Source organism: Prionailurus viverrinus, chromosome C2 (assembly GCF_022837055.1).
Source record: "Prionailurus viverrinus isolate Anna chromosome C2, UM_Priviv_1.0, whole genome shotgun sequence".
Lineage (NCBI taxonomy): Eukaryota > Metazoa > Chordata > Mammalia > Carnivora > Felidae > Prionailurus > Prionailurus viverrinus.
The window spans coordinates 906,656-928,801 of NC_062569.1; the positions used below are offsets into that span (position 1 = coordinate 906,656).

Below are 22,146 nucleotides of genomic sequence, written 5' to 3' on the forward strand. Positions count from 1 at the left end.
TATCATCACCCCTTTCCACCGGTGAGGATTCTGACTCATCAGGGCTTATTTACTCACAGTCACATCTCTGGGAAGCAAAGAGATGGGATTTGAACTCGGGCAACGTGACTCTATAGATGTGCCCTAACCACTGTGCCCCAGGGAGACCGGCACGCCCACACCTGCCGTCTCGGCCCCCGACTGGGGGCATCTCACAACTGGTACGACTTCTGATCTGGTCATCTGGGTTTTCCTATTATTTATTTTCTCCCTTCCGACAGCTTAGGGCTTGATTGCGGTAGGCACCAGAATAAACAAATGATGTAGGATGATGCGTTTCTGGAGGGATTTGGATCTTTCTTTAAAAGTATAGACAAAGCATCTACATATATTTAACTCCTCAAATTGCACAGTGGCAGTTCCTGGGACCCAGCGTTCCTACAAGCCAGTGAGGCCGTTCCAGACATTGGACCCTGTGTGCACGGGGCTGCGGGTGAGCCAGAGCAAGCAGTCGGGAGAGGAAATCGCCCCCCACCCCCACCTCGTGCCTCCCTCCTCCAACAAGCTGTCAACTCTGCAGTGGAGAACAGTGCCAGCCTGCAGGCTTTCTGTTCCCAGAGCTCAAGGATGACTCAGTTACTGAGCTATTTCCTTTTTTCATGAGCCTACCATGCAGAGATTTTCAAATTATTTCCCTGAAATATTTCTCCCCTCACCTTGCTGCCTGCCTTGTCCCCAGAAGGCACAATTTTCAAGAGGTTTCTTCCTAACAATGCACCAGCCATCGTCTTTTAGGTTCTTACTCGAGGCCAGGAACCCAGCTCAGCAATTTTATGTCTGTCCTCTCAACTCACCCTCACCACCACCCTGGAAGGTCTACATGTTAACGTTTCCATTTCCTGGATGTGGAGACTGAGGCCCAGGCACTTTGCCCAAGGCCATTTTGCCAAGAAGTAGCCGAGCTGGGACTCAAACCCACAGCAGGTTTACGTCTTTAACCACTTGGCTATCCTGCCACGTTATTGTGAGAAGGGTCTCCTTGCCTACGGTAGATTGTCCTGAAGTTCTTCCTTCCTTCCTTCCCTCGATAGGACTTTTCTACGGGCAGATCTTCCACCCCTGACTTCAGCCTTGACCACGTGACTTGCCTTGGCCAGCGGGGTGAGGACGGAGGTGGAAGGGAGCGATTCTGAGCTGAGGCCCTGGGCGACACAGCGCGTTTGTGGGAGTCGTCCTGGTACCTGCCCTCTGCCGGGAAGAAGCTGTCAGCTCCCAGCTTGAGCCTCAGCATAAAGGCCTGTGGAGAAGACCCGATCCCGGCGGGAAGCCTAGAGCTCAGGCCGATTCATCCAGATGCGGCTGAGCCCAGCCCAGATGGGCCCAATTGCAGCCGACCAGCACCCTGTGGGCACAAACTTGGGGGCTGTTGTTGTGAGAGCCACTGAGCTGTTGGGGCTGTCTGTTACCCACCATTATCCCAGCGGGAGCCTCTCACCATGGCACGGACAGCATTCTAGCCCGGCCAGCCCTGCCCGGTCCTGCTCTCAGCGTCATGTTGGAGGAGTGCAGGGTCAGGATCTCAGACAGGGAGCCCCTCTGTGGGATCATCCGGCCTGGCCCTCCAGTCTCCACCTGTCACTGCCTCTGAGGGCAGCCCACTCCTTCTCGGAACATTCTCTAGGGAGGTCTTCCGTAGGTTGAGCCCTGACGGCCTGTGCTCAGCTAACATCCACAGTCCCTTCCCTCTCCATGTGTGATGAGCACCAGGGCTCCCCATGACCTTCGTCACTATAAGCAAACCCATTTCTACTTGTCAGTGTCCCTCTGAAATAACGGCCAGGGCCATGTGCCTGTTTGCTCCCCCGCTCCTGCCTTGCCCATTCTTCTCTGCCCCACAGGGGGACGAACGCTGCAAATTAGTGTCCAGGGAGCTCTTGTTCTTTGGTGTCCGGCTGGGCGTAGCTGAGCAGAAGGCTCTGGGGGAGAGATTGGAGGCGAGAGAGGAAGGGAGAAGGCAGGGCATTTCTCCCCACCTCCCTTGCTTCGGGTGCTGTCCCAGGAAATGGTCGCGATTCCCTCTTGGTTCCAGCCCCACCCTGTTACCGGCCCCTGCCCCCGTTCCGGGTCCGGTCAGGTGGTTCCAGTTCTGGGGCCCTCCAGCCCTAGGGCTGGTGGTGGCTTCTAGCTGTGGTGACTCTGGTTTGCCTCACCCTCTCCCGGTTCCCTTGCAGCTTTTATGGCCCTTGTAACTAGCTCCTCCTCATAGCCATCCTCTCACTTCGACGACTTGGCCTGAGCTCTGTTTCCTCCATAGACACTGGTTAATACAGTCTCCTGACTTTTTAGGGTCTCATCCCACATTATGTACGACATGCCCACACCTCACACAAATAGATCTCACATGTGAAAATACCACACGAGTTGAGTTGCCGTTGACTAGCCAACAAAATGTTAAATTTTGTAGCTGTTTAATTTTAATTTCAAATAAAGTTTTCTTTTTTGGCATTGTGTAGCCAACATTTTCTTCCAGACCTTGGAACATTTCTGCAGCCCTTGGAAAGCTCGTGGGTCCTGTGGAGAAAATGGCTCTCATGGTGGTGACTGAAGGGAACAAAGTGTCCCAAGAGTGACTGCAAGGGCCTGTACACTGGAGTCTCAGTGCAAAGCCAAGGAGAAAGGAGCCCAAAGACAAAGGCTTTGGCCAGTGAGCCTTGCCTCTCCCATCCAACAATACGGAGTCTTTGCCTTGGAAGAGGCGTAGCCTTCGGAGGACCCTGTGTCTGTGAGATGCATCTCCTCCACGGGCTGAAGGCAAGAGGGTCGTAAATGTGTCAGTGGAAGTCAAATGTCCCAAGTTGCCCAACCACCATAATAAAGCTAAAAGCAAAACTGCTCTGGAAGTCTGCCGAGACTTTAATGCAGGATGCTGCATGGCAGCGAGAAGACAAATGGGGATCTGACAGCCCCTCCTCTGCAAATGGACTCGGCTGCCTCAAGATGGGCCCTTGTGGCACTGGCCCTGCCGCTGAGCGGTGTGGCTCGCTCTCGCCGAGGGGACGGCCAGGGCCGGGACAAGAAAACTCTGCTGAGGTCTACAGGCAGCCTCAGGCATTAAGCACTGAGTTTTCTCAAAAGGCCCGTGGGCGGTTAAACTCTATCTTGGTCTTGTGAACAGCTCCGAGGTGGCTGGGACCCAATCCCCGTCTTGAAAGCTCCCCCGGCCCATCTCGTCAGGTCCTATGAGGAGCCAGGTCTTGGTAGGCACACCGGGAAGGGGCCGGTACAGTGCACAGAGCAGGACTTGGTGTGAACGCCCACCAGTATGGCTGGCGGCCCGCCGACCCTCCTCTGGCGCTTGGCTGGTGGCACCGGGGGGTTTGATGCTATGACACCCCCATCACCGCCCCCTCCCGACAGCAGTGGAGTTGAAGACACAAGTCCCTGCTTGGAGATGGACCAACTAGGGATTGTCCTAAAGAGAAGAACTAACTTAATGGTGCATCACATGAAGAAGGAGGAGGATGGGAGAAGAAATAAGGAACCCTTGGCCCAGAGAGGACGTGGCTCCAGCCTTAAGCCCTTTGAAGGACACGTAGCAAGAGGGCTTTATTGGGCCGCTCCTACCGCATTCGGCACACTCCCTGAGGCTGCTGACTTCACTGAATTTTCCAGAACACCCGGTATTGACCTGGGAGCAGCCTGGTCAATGAAAGTGTCTTCGTACAACTCGCCTTTGTTTATACGGTTGGGAGTAGTTGCCCGGGGCCAAGCTGGGCAAAGAGGCAGATCAGGCCGGCACCACCAGCCAGGCTGTGACAGGTGCCTGAGTTGGAAGGCAATAACATAGATGGTATTTATTGGATTTTCAGGGAGCAAAGACCCCAAGCAGCATGTGCTTGAAAGGAACTTTTGATAAGCCACGTGGAAGAAAGGTTGTGCTCCTCGGGTACGTGGTGCAGTGCTCTGGAGGCTGACACCGGTGGTCACTTAGGAAGACTGTTGAAGAAATGCTTGAGAAACGTGAAAGGGTCTCACGACTGCCTCCCGAGGCGGGGGGGGTCTCCTTAAACGAAGGACTTTCATTCAGCTGAGTGGGAGGTGTAAGCTGGGCTCCTGCGACAGCCAGCGATCTTCTTTCCCACCATAGAGCTCAGCCCCTCCCCTCAGCCAGCGTGGAACCACTGATTTAGAATATCTGTCATGGGGGTGAGTGAATATCTGTTTGCCGGAGATCCCACTCTTTGCCATCCCGGCTCACTTAGGTCAGGCCTGGTCAGAGGTTAGAATTCGGTGACGACAAGACCGAAGTCTACCTCTAGCCAGCTGTGCGATTTTGAACAAGTCACTTACGTTCTCTGGGCTTCCATTTTCCTTCCCTGTAAAACGACCAGCTAAGACTAGGACCAAAGCCGCTGATGAAGCCAGGCAAGCAGCCGTCGCCGAGGACAATGCTCTGAGATCCCAAGAGACTGGGGGCTGGGGGTGGGATGAAAATAAACTGATACACACTCACCACACCAGCATGTGTGAGCACTGGACGCCCATTAACCCACCTCATTCTTGCGGTGCCACCCATATTAATCAAACACCTCCCGCATTTCAGAGGTTTTGTGAACACCTCCATCGAGGATGGGAGGCTGGCACCGTGTCCCCATTTCACGGGTGAGAGCATCGGAGGCAGGGAGGGAACGGCATCTGCCTAAGGCTGGAGGACGTAGAGGGCACGTGGTTGGGACAGCGCCACAGCCACGATGCTCGTTCTCCCTAGAAGACCTGAGCATGTGCCTGGCCATTTGGCCACAGGGCCTCAGGCCGGCGGCTTCCTTCCTGGGAGCTGACGCCCCTTAGACACTGCCCCTGCTGGGAAGGGCCTCATGCTCACAGACCCTGCCTAACCCTGTTTACCAGTAGTCGCAGCCAAATGGAATAAGTGCAGTATTGATTAATTGCAATTTTTTTGGAATACATATTCACCCTGATGTTTTATCATTAATGCATTAAGAAGCTGCACAAGCAGTAAGGCCAAATGGACTTCAAAATGCAGCAGAATCTCCATCCAGCCCGGTCTGATTTGCAGCCATTACCTCCTGGCAAAAGACAGCTCCCATTACAGCCCACACCTTGGCTGAAACGAGAGAGCTCTTTGTGCTTAACCTTACAGGCTCTGTGCCACGCCACGGGGTGGGCCCTTCTTGGCGATGTGGACACCGGCCTCTCGTAAAGTTGGAAGGCAAGACAGAGAGGAAGGAGTAAGATTTCACTGCCTGCTTGTGGGAAGCACTGTGGACGGTCACCTGGTTATTGGGAGGAGGGGGACACCTGACCACCTTGCCACCCGCCCTCTGTCACGCCCCAAGCATCTGGTTGACTAGTATAGCAACGCGTATCCCAATGACTGGGTTCGGGCTTTGTCTCTGTCACTAGCTGAGCTGACTGGGGGAAACTCAGTTTTTCACTTGCCTCCCCCCAGAAAAAACTCACAAAAAAAACCCCAACAAAAATAAAAGACTGGAAAATTTCTTAGAGCCTAGAATTCCCAGCAGTTACTGACTTTTCCTCTGTCCCTCCCTCCCTTCCCTCCTCCCTCCTCCTTTCTCCCCCTCCCCCTCTCTCTCTTTCATTCTCCTCCTCCTCTCCCTCTCCTGCTTCCTCCTCCACTCCTCCCCATCTGCCCCCTTACCCTCCTCTCCCTCCTCCTCCCCACTCCTTTCTTTCCAAAACAATTTTATTCTTGCAAAGTCTTGTCAAAAACTCTCTAGATGCACTGACAGGGACAAAAATACCTTTAAAAAACCACTGAACAACAAAAAATCTCTTTAGGGGTGCCTGGGTGGCTCAGTCGGTTAGGCGACCGACTTCGGCTCAGGTCGTGATCTCGCAGTCCGTGAGTTCGAGCCCGGTGTCGGGCTCTGTGCTGACAGCTCAGAGCCTGGAGCCTGCTTCAGATTCTGGGTCTCCCTCTCCCTCTGCCCCTCCCCACTCACACACACTCTCTCTCTCTCTCTCTCAAAAATAAATAGACATTAAAAAAAATTTTTTTTAATCTCTTTAAAAAGCACTTCTGCAAAGCTCAGATGTCAATAAGGAAAGCTTAGGAAAGTCATCATTAAGAGAGCTGGTGTTTTCAAAAGTTAACCCTAAGATACTCTAGAGAGCAGGGAGGTGTGGTGACAGATGGGGGAGGGGGTGTCAAATATGTCCACAGAATCGGCCATCCCCAGGATAAGATTTCTCTCCCTTTCCTTCCAAAGCTCTAGGGTCAGGCTGGATATCGCCTTGATCAGGGCTCCCCCGCCCCGATTCTCGTGGGCCCCTAGAGGGTGAGCACAGCCATCTCAGAATGCTTGCTGCAGCCTCAGCCCGTGAAGGCTTCCTTTGCTCTGCAGAGGCCAGTCCCACAGGGACAGTCCGGCAGAAGGAAAAGGGCTCGTAGGCTTGGCCATTCATTCATTTCTTTCAGGGTTGTTTGTGGGTGACTGCATGTTGGGTACTTCCTGGTGGCAGGCCCCGTGCCGGGTTCAAAGATGGCATTTGGAGAGGAATGAGGGGCAGGCCTGGCCCCAAGAAGCTCAGCGCGTCGCTGGGAATGTGGACGCGGATGGTGACTGGCCAGCATGCTGCGGAGTCCTGGAGGTGAGCCCAAGATGCGGTCCGGAACAGGAGGGTGGGTAGGCTGGCAGGAAGGGTCCGTGAAATTAGAGCGGAATAGGAACTCTCAGTGGGAATGAGTCAGCCAGGCAGGGATCGGGGACATCCCAGGGGGCGGTCCCTGTGAGCAAAACCCCGGAGACCTGAGAGACCAGGGCTGGGTCTAGAGAGGGGGGGCGGGCAGGGCACAGACAAGAATGGTGAGAAGTTGTGCCGGACAGATAAGCAAGAGCCAGGACCAGCAGCGGCTGGTTTTGCGTGGGAGGTGATAGAGTTGTCTGCAGCAAGAGAAAGATCTGAGGTGCACGGATGCATGGGAGAGGAGAGATAAGAACCGATGCAGTGAGCTGCGCACTTAGGCTAAGTGATGAGGGAGCGTCAGGCCAGCAGACGGGCTGCAAACACCCCCCCCCCCCAGCCCCACGTGGGACTCTGTGGCACTCCTCGGGCACTCCTGGCTGCCCAAGAACAAAGGAAAGGGGAAAAACAAACGGCGGCTAACCGATAGAGATCGCAGTCCTGCAGGACCCAAGCCTCCATCAGCCCTCCACAGCGGTGTGGGAAACAAAGGCAGAAGGAAATGGGAAATGGCAGCTGGAACTAAATGTCCTTGTAACCTGCAGCCCGTTGACAAATACTCAGGCAGGCAGGACTCCCTACCGTCATAATGCTAATGCTTTGCCAGAGGGAAAAACAACCCTTAGCCTGACAATGACAAGGCCTCCACTATCCTTCCAGTCTTCTTTAGTATATGAAAATCTCACTGGAAACTTCCTCTGGGCTTTACCTGCTCCCCACTCCCCTGCAACTCTCCTCAGGGTCCCCGGCAGCTCTTCCTGCCCCCAGGTCCTGTCCCCGGGCTCGAATAAAATCAGTTTTTTGCACCAGAGACGTCTTCAAGAACTCTTTCTTGGCCGTCGGCTCCGGACCCCGTGAACCCCACTGTCACCCCCGAAACCCCATCATAAGGACATTCTAAATATGACACCCAGTTCAGTGCTCCAACCAGAGCCGGGAGCCCACGGTGACCCACAGCTCTACTTGGGTCCCAGTCCCAGAACCATCACGCGTTAGTCGGACGGTCTGGCTTTCTCAGGGGCCAAGTCTCCTGGCCTATAACGTGGTACATGTGGAATCCCTGAGGGTTTGCAGAAAATACTGGGACCATGGCAAGTGCTCCACAAAGGCCCACTATGACTGTCGGACCTAGTCTGGAAACAAGAAAAGTGGTTTGGACAAGGGCACCATCAGCAGCCCTGTGAGCTCCAGGACCGTAGCTCTTTCCTGTGAGTCATCTCCTGACTGGCCTGGACATTCTCATGAGGACCCAGTGGGGGATGCTGATGTCTGGAGCTGATGAGTAAAAGTGACAGGGAGTCGGGGTGGAGAGGATCCTTCTGGTTCTTTCCAGGTGAACTGTGCTGATTCTGGCCTGAGCATTTGGGATCTCAAGGTAATCAAGAGGCCAAATGTACTCTGAGCCCTGCTGTGTGCCCCTTCCCCGCCACATTACCTTATGCGACGGAGCGTCAACTTCCCAAGAAGGCAGAGGGAGGACAGGTGGCCCAGAACCCCACCAGGGTAGGCGGGGGATCCAGGGCACCCAGAAACCCTGTGGCCAGCGTGCCCTTACGACCAGCCTACACCAGACCTCCCTACTCCTCAAGAGGCCTGTGCTGGCCCGTGTGTCAGGGATAATCTCCCCCTGGCTTTTCTCCCCGTGGGCCACACTCACCTCTTCCCACAGCCCCAGTCTGAGAAGAGCATCTTTTGACCGTCGGGAATGCTCACAGGGGCCTCAGGAGCCCAGGCCCCTGCAGACTGGAAGGTCAGACCAGCCCTGTTCCCTTGGGAAGGCTCCACAGGGAACTGGGAGGACCCTGTGAGACAGGCAGAAGGTGAAGGCTGCCCAAGCACAGCCCAGACCCCCCTGCTCGCCAGTGCAGCATGCCCTTGCTGCTGGGAGTGGCTGCTGTGCAGCCGCCCAGAGAATTGCCTTGGGCCGAGCAGGAATCAACTGGCCGGGTGTTTTGCCCGCCCAGTGGCGCCTGCAGCTCACGGACCTTGACCTCAAGTCCAGACTACCTCGTGCTCCAGAGCTCCTGGTGGGATGTGGCTCACGCTACACCCTGGTTGAGACCACGTCCTGGTTCCCCTCCTGCCCCACTCTTCCTGCTTCCCCGGCCGCTCTTTTCCAGACAGCACCCCCTCAATTAATCGTACGCTTAAAGATCCCAGTCTCAGGCTTGATTTGGGGGAACCCAACCTAAGAGACCATATAACCCCAAGGCTGTTCTTCTTACTCCCCCAACACCAACCTTGCGGCCTCTCTGAATGACCTGCCTTCGTGTAATTTGTTGTGCTTTTTCACCCCCAACCCGAGGGCTTTGCAAACACAGTTCCTTTGCCTGAAAGGCCCATCCCAGCTTAGCCCCATGAAAAGGCCCAGCTTGAAGGTCACCCTTTCGTGTCGCTTCCGTTGAGCCATGAGGCACATGGTATCTGCAGCTGCCATAGCATTGGTCTCAGGGCATGACTAACAGCTGTCAGAGGTGGGGTCAGGGTCAATCCATACTGAACGATGGGCTCTCAGGACCCCTCACTCACTCCTGCCAAGATGCCCAGAACCCATCAGGTACTCAACTCGTGCTCAGGACTCAACTAGCCTGCCCTTAGAATCTGTCTGTCCTCTGTGGGCCCGTCTGGCCTGCTTCTGTCCAATCCTCCCCTTTGGCACCTGGAACTGTCTCCTGAGAAGCCTTCAGGTCACCTCTCCTGTGGACTACATCTGTGAGAGACACTTGGAAAGAAACAGACTCACAGCGTAGTATGGCTGGTCCCAGGCCACATAGTCAGCAGAAAGGAGCAGAGCTCTTGCCCCCGGGACGACTTTCAGTCATCCCAATTTGGACCACTGTAGGTGATGGGGAAGGGGGCGTGGTTTTCTTCAGGAGTCCAGGAGAGGCCAGATGTTAGTGCGAGTCTGATGGCGCGAAAAGGATACTGTAACTCCTTATGCAGCTTCTGCAGGCAGCCCAGACCCTCATTACAGATGATGCCTGATTCCCCTTCAGAGGAAGGAGCCTCAAATTGTATCAGTTGGGGCTGGGCAGGAGACAGAATTCACCCCAGACAGTTCAAATGGACAGACTTCAATGAAGGGGATAATTCCTGAGGGGTGATCAGGGTTAGGGGAATAAACAGGGATGTTGAGGGATTCAGAGATTCAGAGGGACATCAGGAAGCTGTTCTTGGCCCAGGAAGTTGGCCCAGGGGCCCAAATTGGGGGAGGTGAACAGAGCCCCGTGGGACATTGGAGGAGACAGAGAGGCAGGGGAGCAACACCCCAACTGCTCCCCTCACACCCCATCTCCTGCTAGGGTCTCCCACTGACCACATCCAACTAGAAAACCTGGAGCCTCCCAAGAAGCAGAACAGGGCCAAGAAGGGCAAAGAACAGAGCTGGAGGTAGGGTAGCAAATGGAGAATGACCGACAGAGACAATGCCTCCTTTTAATGAACTAGCAGTGGGTGGTACCTGGGACAACGCAGAAATGGGTGTGCAAGACAGGTGCATGGTCATCCTAGCTTCTCAGTTTATCACCCTTCCTCCCACTGTGTCCCAGTGGGGCCACCCCCACTTCTTTGTCACAGGGTCTAGCAGGTAACGGAGACCGACCTGAACAGACAGGGTATGTGGGAACAGATCCTTAGCCAGCCATTAGCTCAAGTTACAGACCTCTGCCAGAGACCGTATTGCTTCCAGAACCAGGAGGAGGGGTCGCTGAGGCCTGAGTAAAGCTGTCTGGCGACCCTTCCCCTCCCCAGCCCAATGGACACCCCATTGGCGAAACAAGGCGAAACGACTCCCAGCACCTCTTCTCAAACACCTGAGGCTCCCTGGCCCAGCATTCAAGGTGGCACAGCAAGGGGACCTCTAGGGACACTCCTCGACTTTGTGGGATTTGGTTACATTTCTGGGTAGGAATGGGAGACTCTGGAAGAACTGACACACCTGTGTTGGTGGAACCGTGAGCTGGTTTGTAAAGGAGAGCCTGTTGATACACAAAGGGCATCATCTACCGGGCCATTCTCCATAGACAGCAGGAGGCGAAAGGATGATATGGATGCATATTGGGTAGGAAGACCTGTTTCTTCTTAGCCACCCCTTCCTCCAGGTCACTGGGAAGGGACACGGAGAGTTGTTAGCATGGCTTTGAGGGGCACCTGTTCTGTATCCCTTCGCCATATTAATATGTGCCCTCCCTTAAGATAGCCTAACAAAGGCCTCCGAGTCTGGGAAGAAAAATGTCATAACTGATAACACTGAGTATACACAAAGTCAGATATGTAAATTCCATTGCTTTTAGGTCCTATCTTGCAAAATGTTTGCCAAGGAGAGAGACGGCCCACAACCTGGAAAGGGGCTAGGGCTTGGTGGGGATATGAGGAGGGGGACTCCCAGGTCTCTGGAGGGAGCGCTTCGGGGTGTACAGGGAGGGGCGTCCCGCCCACAAGGCTGGGAGGCCCCAAGTTGGCCCCTGCAGCCCAGCAGTCTTGTTCACTGGACGTCTCAGCAAGGACCAGCATGAGCGAAGACGGAAGGGTCCTCCCAGAATGCCTGTGTGGGAGGGAATCAAATTCCCCTTCAGCTCCACAGGAGCGCAAAGTCTAGTTTCATTTTTTCCTTAGAGAAGAAATAAGATGTTTCTTGCATATCTGTGGTGGCAGATTTAAAACCACCATACATTTATTGCATGCTACATACTCTAGGCCCTGAAAACAGAACTGACTGATGGGTTCATAACCCTGGCCATGGAACCCGATTGCTTGACATCCATTTCCCAATATCCCACTTACTAGCCAGGTGTTCTTGGGTAACTTACGCTGGCTAGTTCAGCAATTTCAAAACAGGGGAACAGAGAGCTTTCCAAGGGTACGTTGGTCTGGCTAGTGTGATAGATTGGAAACACGGCCCAGCTTTGCCCTTGTCCCTGCAGTCTGTTTGCCCCACCCCTTCAATCTGGATGGGCCCTGTGACTTGCTTTGGGCAATGTGGCAGAGTTGGACCCCTGCCCTCAGCAGCAAACCTGGTGCAGGAGAAGAGAGATGGGGGGCTTTCTCCACCTCCCTGCTTGCCTTGGCTGCCCCTCCCCCAAGCCCCAGCTCTCATGGCCCTCAGAAGACTCTTCCCTCTCTGGCCCGGAGCCTGGAAGGTGGTGTCCCAGGCAGGGTTTCCTGGAAGCACAGGGGAGAAGGGGATTTGTGTGAATGAGCTTTATTAGCGGATGTTCTCTGGAAAATCGAGGAGGGGAGGGGGAAATGGGGCCAGGAAGGGAAGGAAGCCCAGCAGGGGTGTGAGGGCAGAGAGGGCTGCGAGTGCCCATCTGAGACAAGGTACTCAAACCCCATCAGTCGCCCGGGGGGCACGTCTAGCTCTCTCTCTGCACCGGCAAAGCTGGGTGTCGAGGGAGGGCGGCCCTCTGGCAAAGAGAGAGGCAGATGCCAGCTGCAGGGCTAAACCCACCGGAAACCCCACACTTAAGGACACCCCTCCTCCACCTTTTGTTCTCCAAGTCTCAGCGTTCACCAAGGTGAGCAATGAGAAAGCAGGGCTTTAACGTCTCTGGCACGATGCAGCCTAGCACAAACAGCGGGAGGAATGGCTGTCTTGGGGCAGCGTCCTCTCGCACCCGCACCGGAGGAAGCCCGGCAGAGGAAGTACAAAGTGCTCCGATGGCCCCCGGAAGTGGGCGGATGAATGAAAGTTTGCCTCCTTCTGCTCGAACTGGGGAGGGAAAGAGAGGTCACACGGATTCCGGGGCGGCCTTTGGAGGTGACCTCTGGGTTGAGCTGAAGTTTTGAAGGTGAGCCTGAGCACACGGCAGGAAGGACCTGCGCTTTCTTAGTCCTTATGGTTGTCACGCTAAAACCTGGAAATCACAGGGGGAGGAGGGGTCTGGTGAGCACGGCTGCCCGCCCCCCCTTCCTGGCCTGGGAGTCGTGCCCACTAAGCATTTTCTGCTTCTCTCCTACTCAAGCACAAAGCTGCAGAGCTGAGGTGATCTCTGCAGAGAGGCAGCGAATGGAGAGGTGAGCAATGTTTATTGATTTAGTAATTCGCACGCACTTTTCCGGCCAGATTCTCTTCCCGGAGACTCTGACAGCAGCAGGCAACTGCTAATGCAGTGCAGGGCTGCGGGCAGGGCAGTGGGAAGGAGATTGGCCAGGAGGCTGGGGGAGGCCTCCCTGGGGGAGGGAGAGGAAAGGGAGGCTTCCCCACTGGCCTGGGGCAGACACAGCAGGGAGCACGGTTCCGGCTGGCTTCAGGAAACGTAATGCGCATTTCCACAAAGTGCTCCCCAAACTCCCCTTCAGACATGTCCCTAGAAGTACCACTTGGAGATACCCTCAGATGTCAGCCTTCTGGGAGATGCCTCCAAGGAGGAAGACTGCCCCATCCCAGGTCCTGCCTCTAGCCCGGGACTGTCACATCCGGGACAGTCACACTGAGCAACACAAGCATACTCCACCCCTCAGTGTGGAACATTCTTCAGGGCCACCCCAACTCCAGAGCCCCACGGGAGTGGAGTCATCAGAAATGTGCTCCCACTCGCTGCCCTGCGTCCTGCTCCTCCCTCCACAGGTGGTGATCCCAGGAGCACAACCCTAGTAACAGTCTGGCAGGCTCGCCTCGGCCTCCCGGAAGTGCTGCACCCAGGAAGCCCGCAGAGCCACCCGGAGCCGCCAGTACAGGGCAACTCTTGGGTTTCTGGATCAACACCCGTCTCCACGGAGATGGTCTCCCCATCTGGTCTCCCCACAGTAAAACCTTTTTTTCTTTACGTAACCATGAAGGACAGCTCACTATGGTTTTCATTCCAAGTGCTGTTGGGAGGTTAGGGACATCAGCCCCATGTGGCAGGGCCCTGGCCAGGCAAAGGTGGCCCAAGGTGGACAGTCTTCTTCATCAACATCATGTCCCCTCCAGGGCTTGTCTCTGTGTTTTGACCTTTGGGAGCCCCAGCACTCTCCTCGTCCGAGGTTTCTCCCGTCAGGGGAGAGTTGCTTAGGTGTTAGAGCTTCTGGTGAAGCTGGGCCAGAGTGTGGTGCCGAACCAAGGGAATCGGCTCCGGGATGGAACAGCAGGCACCGGGCACAGGTACGGGGAGGCAGGGAAAGCACCCTGGTTTGGGATTCACGTCTCTGATCATGCATATGTTCTAGCTTTTCCTTCCTCTGCACCTTTCCTCATTGCCGTATTCAAGTCACAAACTCACCCGAGGATGAGTGACTACCACACGTCAGACAGTACACTCAGCATCGAGACTGCGAGGAAGAGTCGGAACTAGATGGCTTTGCTCCATCTGCAAGTCTCAGTCGTAGGGGAGACATCCATCCATCCATCCATCCACTTGGTAATTACCTCTCAAACACCTGCTACGAACCATTACTTTAGACAGAAAGATAAGGTAGACAGATGATGATGATATGCGGGTAGTCACTGCTGAGTTTTCTATCTTTGTGTTAGCACTGACACCCCACTGAGGGCAGGGAACGTGTCTATTCCCCCACAACTGCCCCCCAAGGCCCAGTGAGTGGTGCTGACCATCACTACTATAAACTCAGGAAACAGGAGAGATGATTATAAGGTGGGTTTTATAACAGAAACCCTCCGGATGCAGCGGCACCTAAGCCTGACCTTGAAGGAATCGTGAGCTTGGGGTTGGTCCCCAGTGGATCACCCAGACCATCTGTCCTGCCCAATCCTGGGACTGGACGCGGATACAATATGTCGAGGATGGTGGGGGAGACTGGTCCAACCAGCGACAGGGTCTTTTTTCCTTAGGAAAAGAGTCTCTTCTCTCCACAGGCCAGGGAGCAGAGGACTCGTTCATCTTGCTCCTCACTTGTTCAGACAGACTGCTGTGTGGAGGGCTTCATGGGTACAAAGCCCCTTTGGCCGAGTACGACTGGCCCTCTGACCCCAGCTCCCAAGCTGGGGTTCTGCTTCCAAGACCCGGATTCCCAGAGCACCTGGTACATGCACGTGCCTCTGGAAGTCCCTAGAAGGGTCTCAGTCAGGGCTCACGCACAGCGGACTGGCAGTCTGCAATAACTCTCCCACCCCAGCCCACAACTGCTGTGCACCACGGGCTCTCCTGGCGTCCCCATCTCCCGATGCCCACCATCCCTGCCTCCCTTCCTGGCTCCCATTTCTGGATCAGTTAGGGAACTGCGAGGAGACCCTAACTGTCCCAGTCAGGAGACATAAAGCCCCGGGTATTTTAACAGAGAGCATTGAAGAGGAAGAATTTTTTATGATTTGATAGAAACCTTTATTTTTTCCCAATAATAATTTTTATCGGGCTACAATTGGCACATGACCTTGTATTCAAGAAGTGTTAACTGAAATTGAGAAAGTGAGGGCTACTCTAAGTCATCACAGGTGGCAGCTACAGAAGGCAGCCACCTTCCCTCGGGCCGGGGGCACTAAGGGAAGAGATGGGAATGGTTGAAACCCGGAGAAGCTTGGAGAGGGGGCCTGGCAGAGGGGGGACCAGCAAAGCTTGGAGAGGGCTCAGAGGACGCCCGTGGGGCTGAGACCCAGACTCTGAAGCTTGTGGAGTGTCTCCGGCCAGGGAGCAGGCGACGCAGCTAATTCTGCGGAATGGCAACTGGAAAAAATGCAACGTGTTCAGTGGCTGCCGCTGCCAGGGACAAGAAGCCCGGGGAGGTGCTCTCACAGGATTAGAAGGCAGCGGGAGAGGAGCCGCTTCCTCCTCCGGCCTCGCAGTCTCTCGAGCGCCCCCTCGTGGTCAGCCTATCAGGCACGTCGGAAAATGAGAGTCGGGGGGCCCAGCGTGGCTTGACGCGCGCCCCCGGGCGTCCGCTTGCTGACACCACCACACGGGGTCCCCAAGGCGACAGAGCCCAGGGAGATCCACGATGATGAGAAGCATGCTCTCTCCTATTTTGTGCAAAGAGCTGCTGGGTGACGCTCATCCTTCACTGCGCCATCCGGACACAGATGCCAGGCGAGGACGATGGGTCTGAGAACAGATGTGAGCGGGAGACCACAGGGGGAACGCAGAATTCGTCCTCTCTCCCGGAGACAGAGGTCACGCAACAGGGAAAAACTTGGAACAAAACAGGAACGCCTTCTAGAGAAAAATCGTCCTTTGAGACAAATTAACTTCTGAAGGAACTTCTACCAATTGGCAAAGCCCATTGGAATCCCAGCGGTGGACATTGCTTGAGGCGAAGATGGGCCCCAGAGAACCACAAGGACATGCGAGGCAGGCAGGAGAGGGCTGTCCTTCCCACCGTAGCGACGAGGAAAGCGAGGTGCACAGGAATCAGCCAGTCGGGCAGGGGTGGTGCGAGCAGAGCTCTTGAGCTCTTAGTACAGTAGTTACTCGATCAGTTGCTCCAGCGGGTGGGGGAGGGGAACCCAGCAGGGGTTCAGCGCGGTTACAAGCTTGGGCTGGCCCCACCCCCGCAGAAAAATCGGAGTCAGGGTAGGGCTGGCTCTCATCCTTGCAGCCCCAGGCTGGGAACCTGAGGGCATGGACAGGGTGGGTCCCATAAGGGGCTGCTAATTGCTCTGATTGCAACTCCAGGGCAGAGTGTTTCTGGAACTGCAGAACTCTGACAGAGGAGGAAATACCGGCGGAACATTTTTGATGAATAATTCAGTGAGCTGAAATGGGAAATGAGAAAGTTTTCTCTCCACTAAAGTGGAATTTGAAATAAAAAAAAAAAAAAAAAAAGAAGAAGAAAGAAAAAGAAAGGAGAAAACAATAATAGCAGCAAGGCTTAGCATTCTGGTTTCCCCACAGTAAAACTTTTTCTTTGCATAACCATGAAGGACAGCTCACTATGGTTTGCTCTTTGAGAGTCTATAGAATTTGAGCTGAGGTAGGAAGATACTTGGGTCACCCGGGATTGAAGGTAAATTTGATCTCATCACTGCCACCTTCCCTTTCAAGCATTATTTTACAAATACTAATTGGGCAACTACCGAAAGCCGAGCACTGTTCTGGGTGTTAAAGATTCAGTACTGAAGAAAAGAGATGTTCTTTTATTGTGAAGTGTGTGGAAGGGGGAGAGGGAGGTTTTCAGACATTAGATTAAAAGACACCGCAGGTGATAAATTCATATCTACAATTTGAGATGTGTGCTAGATCAGTCAGGGTCCAACCAGAGAGACAGAACTATTCTGCATATATAGAGCAGAGAGAATTGAATGCAGGGGATTTGTTACTTACATGAGTGATGGTGATGAGGGAGCATAAGTCAGGCTGAGGGCAAAGTACAAGCTAGCAGTCTCCCCCACCCCCTCGCCCCCCACCAAGTTGGATATGTATGATATTCCTTGGACACTCCCAGCTACCCCAAAATGGGAAAGGACAAAAAAACAAACGGTTAAACTAATAAGAGTCTCCACAAGAAAAAGGCAATCCCATCCACAGCCTAAAGTCCAGGAACTCCCTACTGTCTTAATGTTAATGTTTTGCTAGAGGGAAAAACAACCTTAGCTTGACAATAGCTAGACCCCCAGTAATCTGAGTCTTTAGTATATTAAAATCCCTTTAGGAACTCCCCCTTGACTTAATCTCCCCTGACTCCACAAAACAGTCACCCCCCCCTCCACACACACACTTGTAGTGCAGCTCTTTCTGCCCCCAGGTCCTATCCCTATGCTTTAATAAAATCACCTTTTTGCACCCAAGATGTCTTCAAGAATTCTTTCTTGGCTGTCACCTCCAAACCCCAAGAACCCCACCATCACCCCAAAACTTCATCAGTGGGAATGCCAAGAAGTCTGGGATAGTGGAGGAACTCCGAGATTATTAGCAGCAGGAAGCCTCTCAACAAAGGGACAATGAGAGGAGGTGATGTTATCAGAGTCCAGGACCTGGGACCATCTGAGAGCTAGGAACCAAAATAGAAACTGTCCGAAGAGAATTGGGACCATGGAATGAATAGATGTCTAGTACGAATGGAAGATGTAGGGGAACCTCGGCTTTTGTGCAGGTAAAATAAAAGACAAAAGAGAAGGGAGAAAACCCTACCTTGTCCCTTCTTCTTGCTTTTGTGACATTCGTCAATACCTCCCAACAGCTGAGGCTCTACAGAATTCAGGAAGTAAGGTAGTCTAGTAAATGTACTCCACAGGAGTCAGTCAGTCCCCCAGAGGTATAGAGTGAGCTGGTTAAGAACAGGGAGATAGATTTGAGAGCATACAAGCCAGGAGGCACCAGCACACATTCTCTGGAGGAGAAAGAACAGACTTGTGAGGGGGAATTAAACAGATAGTGTTATTAAATTGGATGACCATGGGAAGCCTCTTTGAGACATTTAGGTTGAAATATAAGATTACAAAGAGTTATCCAAACAATGAGAGGTGTCCAGGAGAGTGAGAACTTTCTAGGCATGTGCAGAGGCACTGAGGCCAGCCTGTGCATAGATTGAGGGGAAGAGTGGCAAGTTGAAGGTGGAGATGTGGTTGGGACAGGTGATGTTAATACGTTGTTTGGGGTTTCAGAGAAGGGAAAATTCACAGCCAATTGCCTTCAATAGAAAAGAGATTTGGGAAAGGTTTTTTTGTTTTTTGGTTTTTTTTTTTTTTTTAACTCACAGTGTCTGTTTACTTTTAGACAAAGCAATAACTAAAAACTTTCCAAATGTTCCAAGAATATATGAACAAATTCCCTTTGTGAAGAAGCTAATGCTGTATTTATGGTAGTTCCCTCTGAATAAAGCTATGCCCTGAGAGTCTGTGAAGAAATATTTAATACAGTAGATTGACTTTTTCTGGTTCAGTTTTTTCCAAATCCCCTAGGTGACTATCTTTGGAAACGAGTAACAATTCTTGACTCCGTTTTTGCCTCTGCCACCAACATGACTTGCTTCCATCCCCTTCTCTCACCTCCTATGGGACCTTATCAGACTTATTTAAATGCCTGGGAAAGTGTGACTTGTTTTAAATGAATTCAAAACCACACTTTTATGCACAGTTAATCTTATTTTGTGCTTCTTGTGAATACATTTTAAACTATCTTAAATTTTAATGAGATGGAATTCTTAGAAATAGATTATTCCATAAACTGCAAACTTCCATTGTACTGGTGCCTAGTACAATGTCAGGAAAGCACAAATGCATGCAAGTTTTACGAGTAATAATTCAGTAAATTAATGTTTTGTTAATTTTTTAATGTTTATTTATTTTTGAGAGAGAGAAAGACAGGGTGCGAGCAGGGGAGGGACAAAGAGAGAGAGATGGAAACACAGAATCCAAAGTAGACTCTAGGCTCTGAGCTGTCAGCACAGAGCTCTACTCAGGGCTCGAACCCACAAACCGTAAGATCATGACCTGAGCCAAAGTCAGATGCTTAACTGACTGAGCCACCCAGGTGCCCCTGTTAATTTTTATTCAAAAATTTTAACTCTGTAGAGCTAGAATTATGTTAATTGACATGGGTGCTAAAAAGATAGGGGCACCTGGGTGGCTCAGTTGGTTAAGCGTCCAGCTTTGGCTCAGGTCATGATCTCACGGTTCATGAGTTTGAGCCCCACATCAGGCTCTCTGCTGTCAGGACAGAGCCCACTTCAGATGCTCTGTCTCCCTCTCTCTCTGCCCCTCCCCCGCTCATGCACATGCTTGCTCTCTCTCTCTCTCTCTCTCAAAAATAAGTAAACATTTTTTTTAAAGGCATTAGGATGTTCTATTTTTAGCCATGATGGAGTAACTGGAACCAGATTGACTTCTCACTGTTAAGAAATAGAAAACTGAGCAAAATATTCGAAGTAACAGCTTTCAGACATTGGGCAACACTGCTACCTGAGAAAAAGATCAAACAAGATGAGCCTGGGATCACCCTAGCTTTCCGTCTGAAGGTGCTTTCTGCCAGGAAGGGGATCCAAGCAGAGCATTGCTTTTTCTGAGTTGAAGAGGCAGAGATTGCATTCAGAAAAAAGTGAAGGGGCTGAATTTTTTGAGGCATAGCACTGGAGAGGGAAAAGCTGCTTAAGTAAATAGCTCCAGAAGAGTGCACAGGGATCCCTGGAGTCTGTTGCTGATTAGTAAATCACATAAGCATAGAGTGAAGATCCATGAAGCTAAGAAAAGAAAAACTAGGGAGCTATAAGCAAAACAAGTCATAGACCTCACATAGGGCTGGGAGGAAATCATATATCAAATGGAACGGAGGCTTCGCAGACTCTCAGTCCTCTGGTGGCAACCCAGGTAAGTCACATCTTAGCAGTGGAGCTTAACCTAGTCTTAGAATCAAACCTACTCAGGACCACCCCAAGGAAATTTGAAAGCTTGAAAACAAACCTCAGAAGGATCAAGCCTATCTGCAAGTAAGTTAACTGCATGCCATACAAAGATCCAACACCCTTTAAAGGTACACAAAATCCAGGGTGCCTGGGTGGCTCAGTCAGTTAAGCGTCCAACTTTGGCTCAGGTCATGATCTCACAGTTTGTGAGTTCAAGCCCTGTGTCGGGCTCTGTGCTGACAGCTCAGAGCCTGGAGCCTGCTTCAGAGTCTGTGTCTCCCTCTCTTTCTGCCCTTCCTGCACTCGTGTCCTGTCTCTCTCTCTCTCTCTCTCTCTCTCTCTCTCTCTCTCTCAAAAAATGAATAAACTGAAACAAAATTTTTTAAAAAGTACACAAAATCCAGCGCCTACCAATGTAAAGTTCACAATGTATAACATCCTGCCAAAACTTACAAGATACATGAAGAAATAAGACATTGCCACCCGAGGCCTGGAAAAAATTCAGACAGTTGAAACAGCCATGGGGAATTAACAGAGATGGTGGAATTAACAAATCAGATCTTTAAAGCAACTATTATAAGAGTTTACAAAGGTTCAAAGGAAGGCAGAAAAGCAATAAGCATAGAAATAGAAGATATAAAGATTAATCATACAAAACTTATAGACATGAAAAATAAAATATCTGAAATGAAAAATTCACCAGATAGGATTAGTAGTACATTAGACATTGAAGAAAAATGTTCACTGATCCTGAAGACAGGGATGGAAACTATCCAAGATGAAGCACAAAGGGAAAAAAAAAAAAGACTTAAAAATATAGAACTGTGGCTTCTGGGACAATATCAATCTAACATATGTGCATGGGAGTCTCAGAAAGAGATGGGATGGACAGAAAAAATTTTGAATAAACAACCAAAATTTCCCAAATTTGATTAATATTACAAACCCATGGATCCAGAAAGTTGAATAAATGCCAAGCAAGATAAACACAAAGAAAACCACATCAAGACACATTATACTCAAATTTCTGAAAACTCATGATTAAAAGAAAAATCTTAAAAGCAACAAAAGAAAAAATATGCATTACATAGAGAAGAACAAAGATATGAATCTCACAAACTTTTGTTCAGAAGCTATGCAAACCAAAAAACAATAGAATGATCTCATTAAAGTGCTGTAAGGAAAAAATCCATCAACCTAGAATTTTATACTCCCCCAAATCTTTCAAAAATTAATGCAAAACAGACTTTTTCAGACAACAAAAACAAGATAATTTGCCACCAGCAAAATTATTAACGTACAAAAATATGCTAAGAGTAGCTTTTCAGGCAGAGATAAATTACATGAGATAGAACTTGGATCTACCCAAAGGAGGAGAGAGTGCTAGAAATAGGAAATACATGGATATATATAAAGGTCAGTTTTCTCATTTTTATCAACCATATAAATAAAATTCCTAATGATGTATTATGTGTTTTATAGCATATGTGGAAGCAAGATAAGATGACCGTAATATCACTCAGGCTAGGTAGAGAAAATGAAGGGATGCTGTGTTAAGGTTCTTATACTACACATAAAATGAGAGAGTATTTGAAGATATGCTAGAATAAGTCAAAGGTATATTCTATACACTTGAGCAACCAAAAAGCAAGCAAACAAACAAAAAACAAATAGGCATAACCAATAAGCCAAAGTGACAATGTAATAGAACACTAAAAAATGAAATTCAACAGCAAGATGGTAGCTTAAATCCAACTATATGGATAATTACACTAAATGTAATTTGTCTAAGCATCCCAAATAAAACATAGAAATTATTCAACTGCAATTTAAAAAGCAAGGCTCAACTATGTACTTTCTTAAAAAAAAAACTTAAAAAATATATACACATATAGATCAAAAGTTCTAAGATGGAAAATGTCATACTGTGCAGACCCTAATAATAAAGAAGCTAGAGTAGCTAAATTATTATCAGAGAAGGTACAATTCAGTACTAGCAATTTTTACCATGGATAAATAGGGAGATTGCATAGTTATAAGAGAAATAGACAAATTCACAGTTATCATCGAAGACTTCATATTCCTGTCTCAGTTGTCAGAGAACCCACAGGGCCTGAGAAGACTAGAAGCAAGGTGCCAACCAACTTGGCTCAACTAACATTTGTAGGACACTCCAACCAACACAGCAGAATACTCTTTTCAGGTGCACATAGAACATTCTCCAAGATAGAC

The 22,146-nt window shown here is 50.9% G+C and overlaps 1 long non-coding RNA gene across 1 annotated transcript; it reads left to right on the top strand.

Annotated features, from left to right (window-relative positions):
• The first annotated feature begins 12,421 nt into the window (after positions 1-12,421).
• Positions 12,422-13,409, top strand: LOC125175737 (uncharacterized). Its single transcript, XR_007155947.1, has 3 exons — positions 12,422-12,494; positions 12,669-12,720; positions 13,274-13,409. It is a non-coding gene; the product is annotated as an uncharacterized LOC125175737 (long non-coding RNA).
• Positions 13,410-22,146: the final 8,737 nt, after the last annotated feature.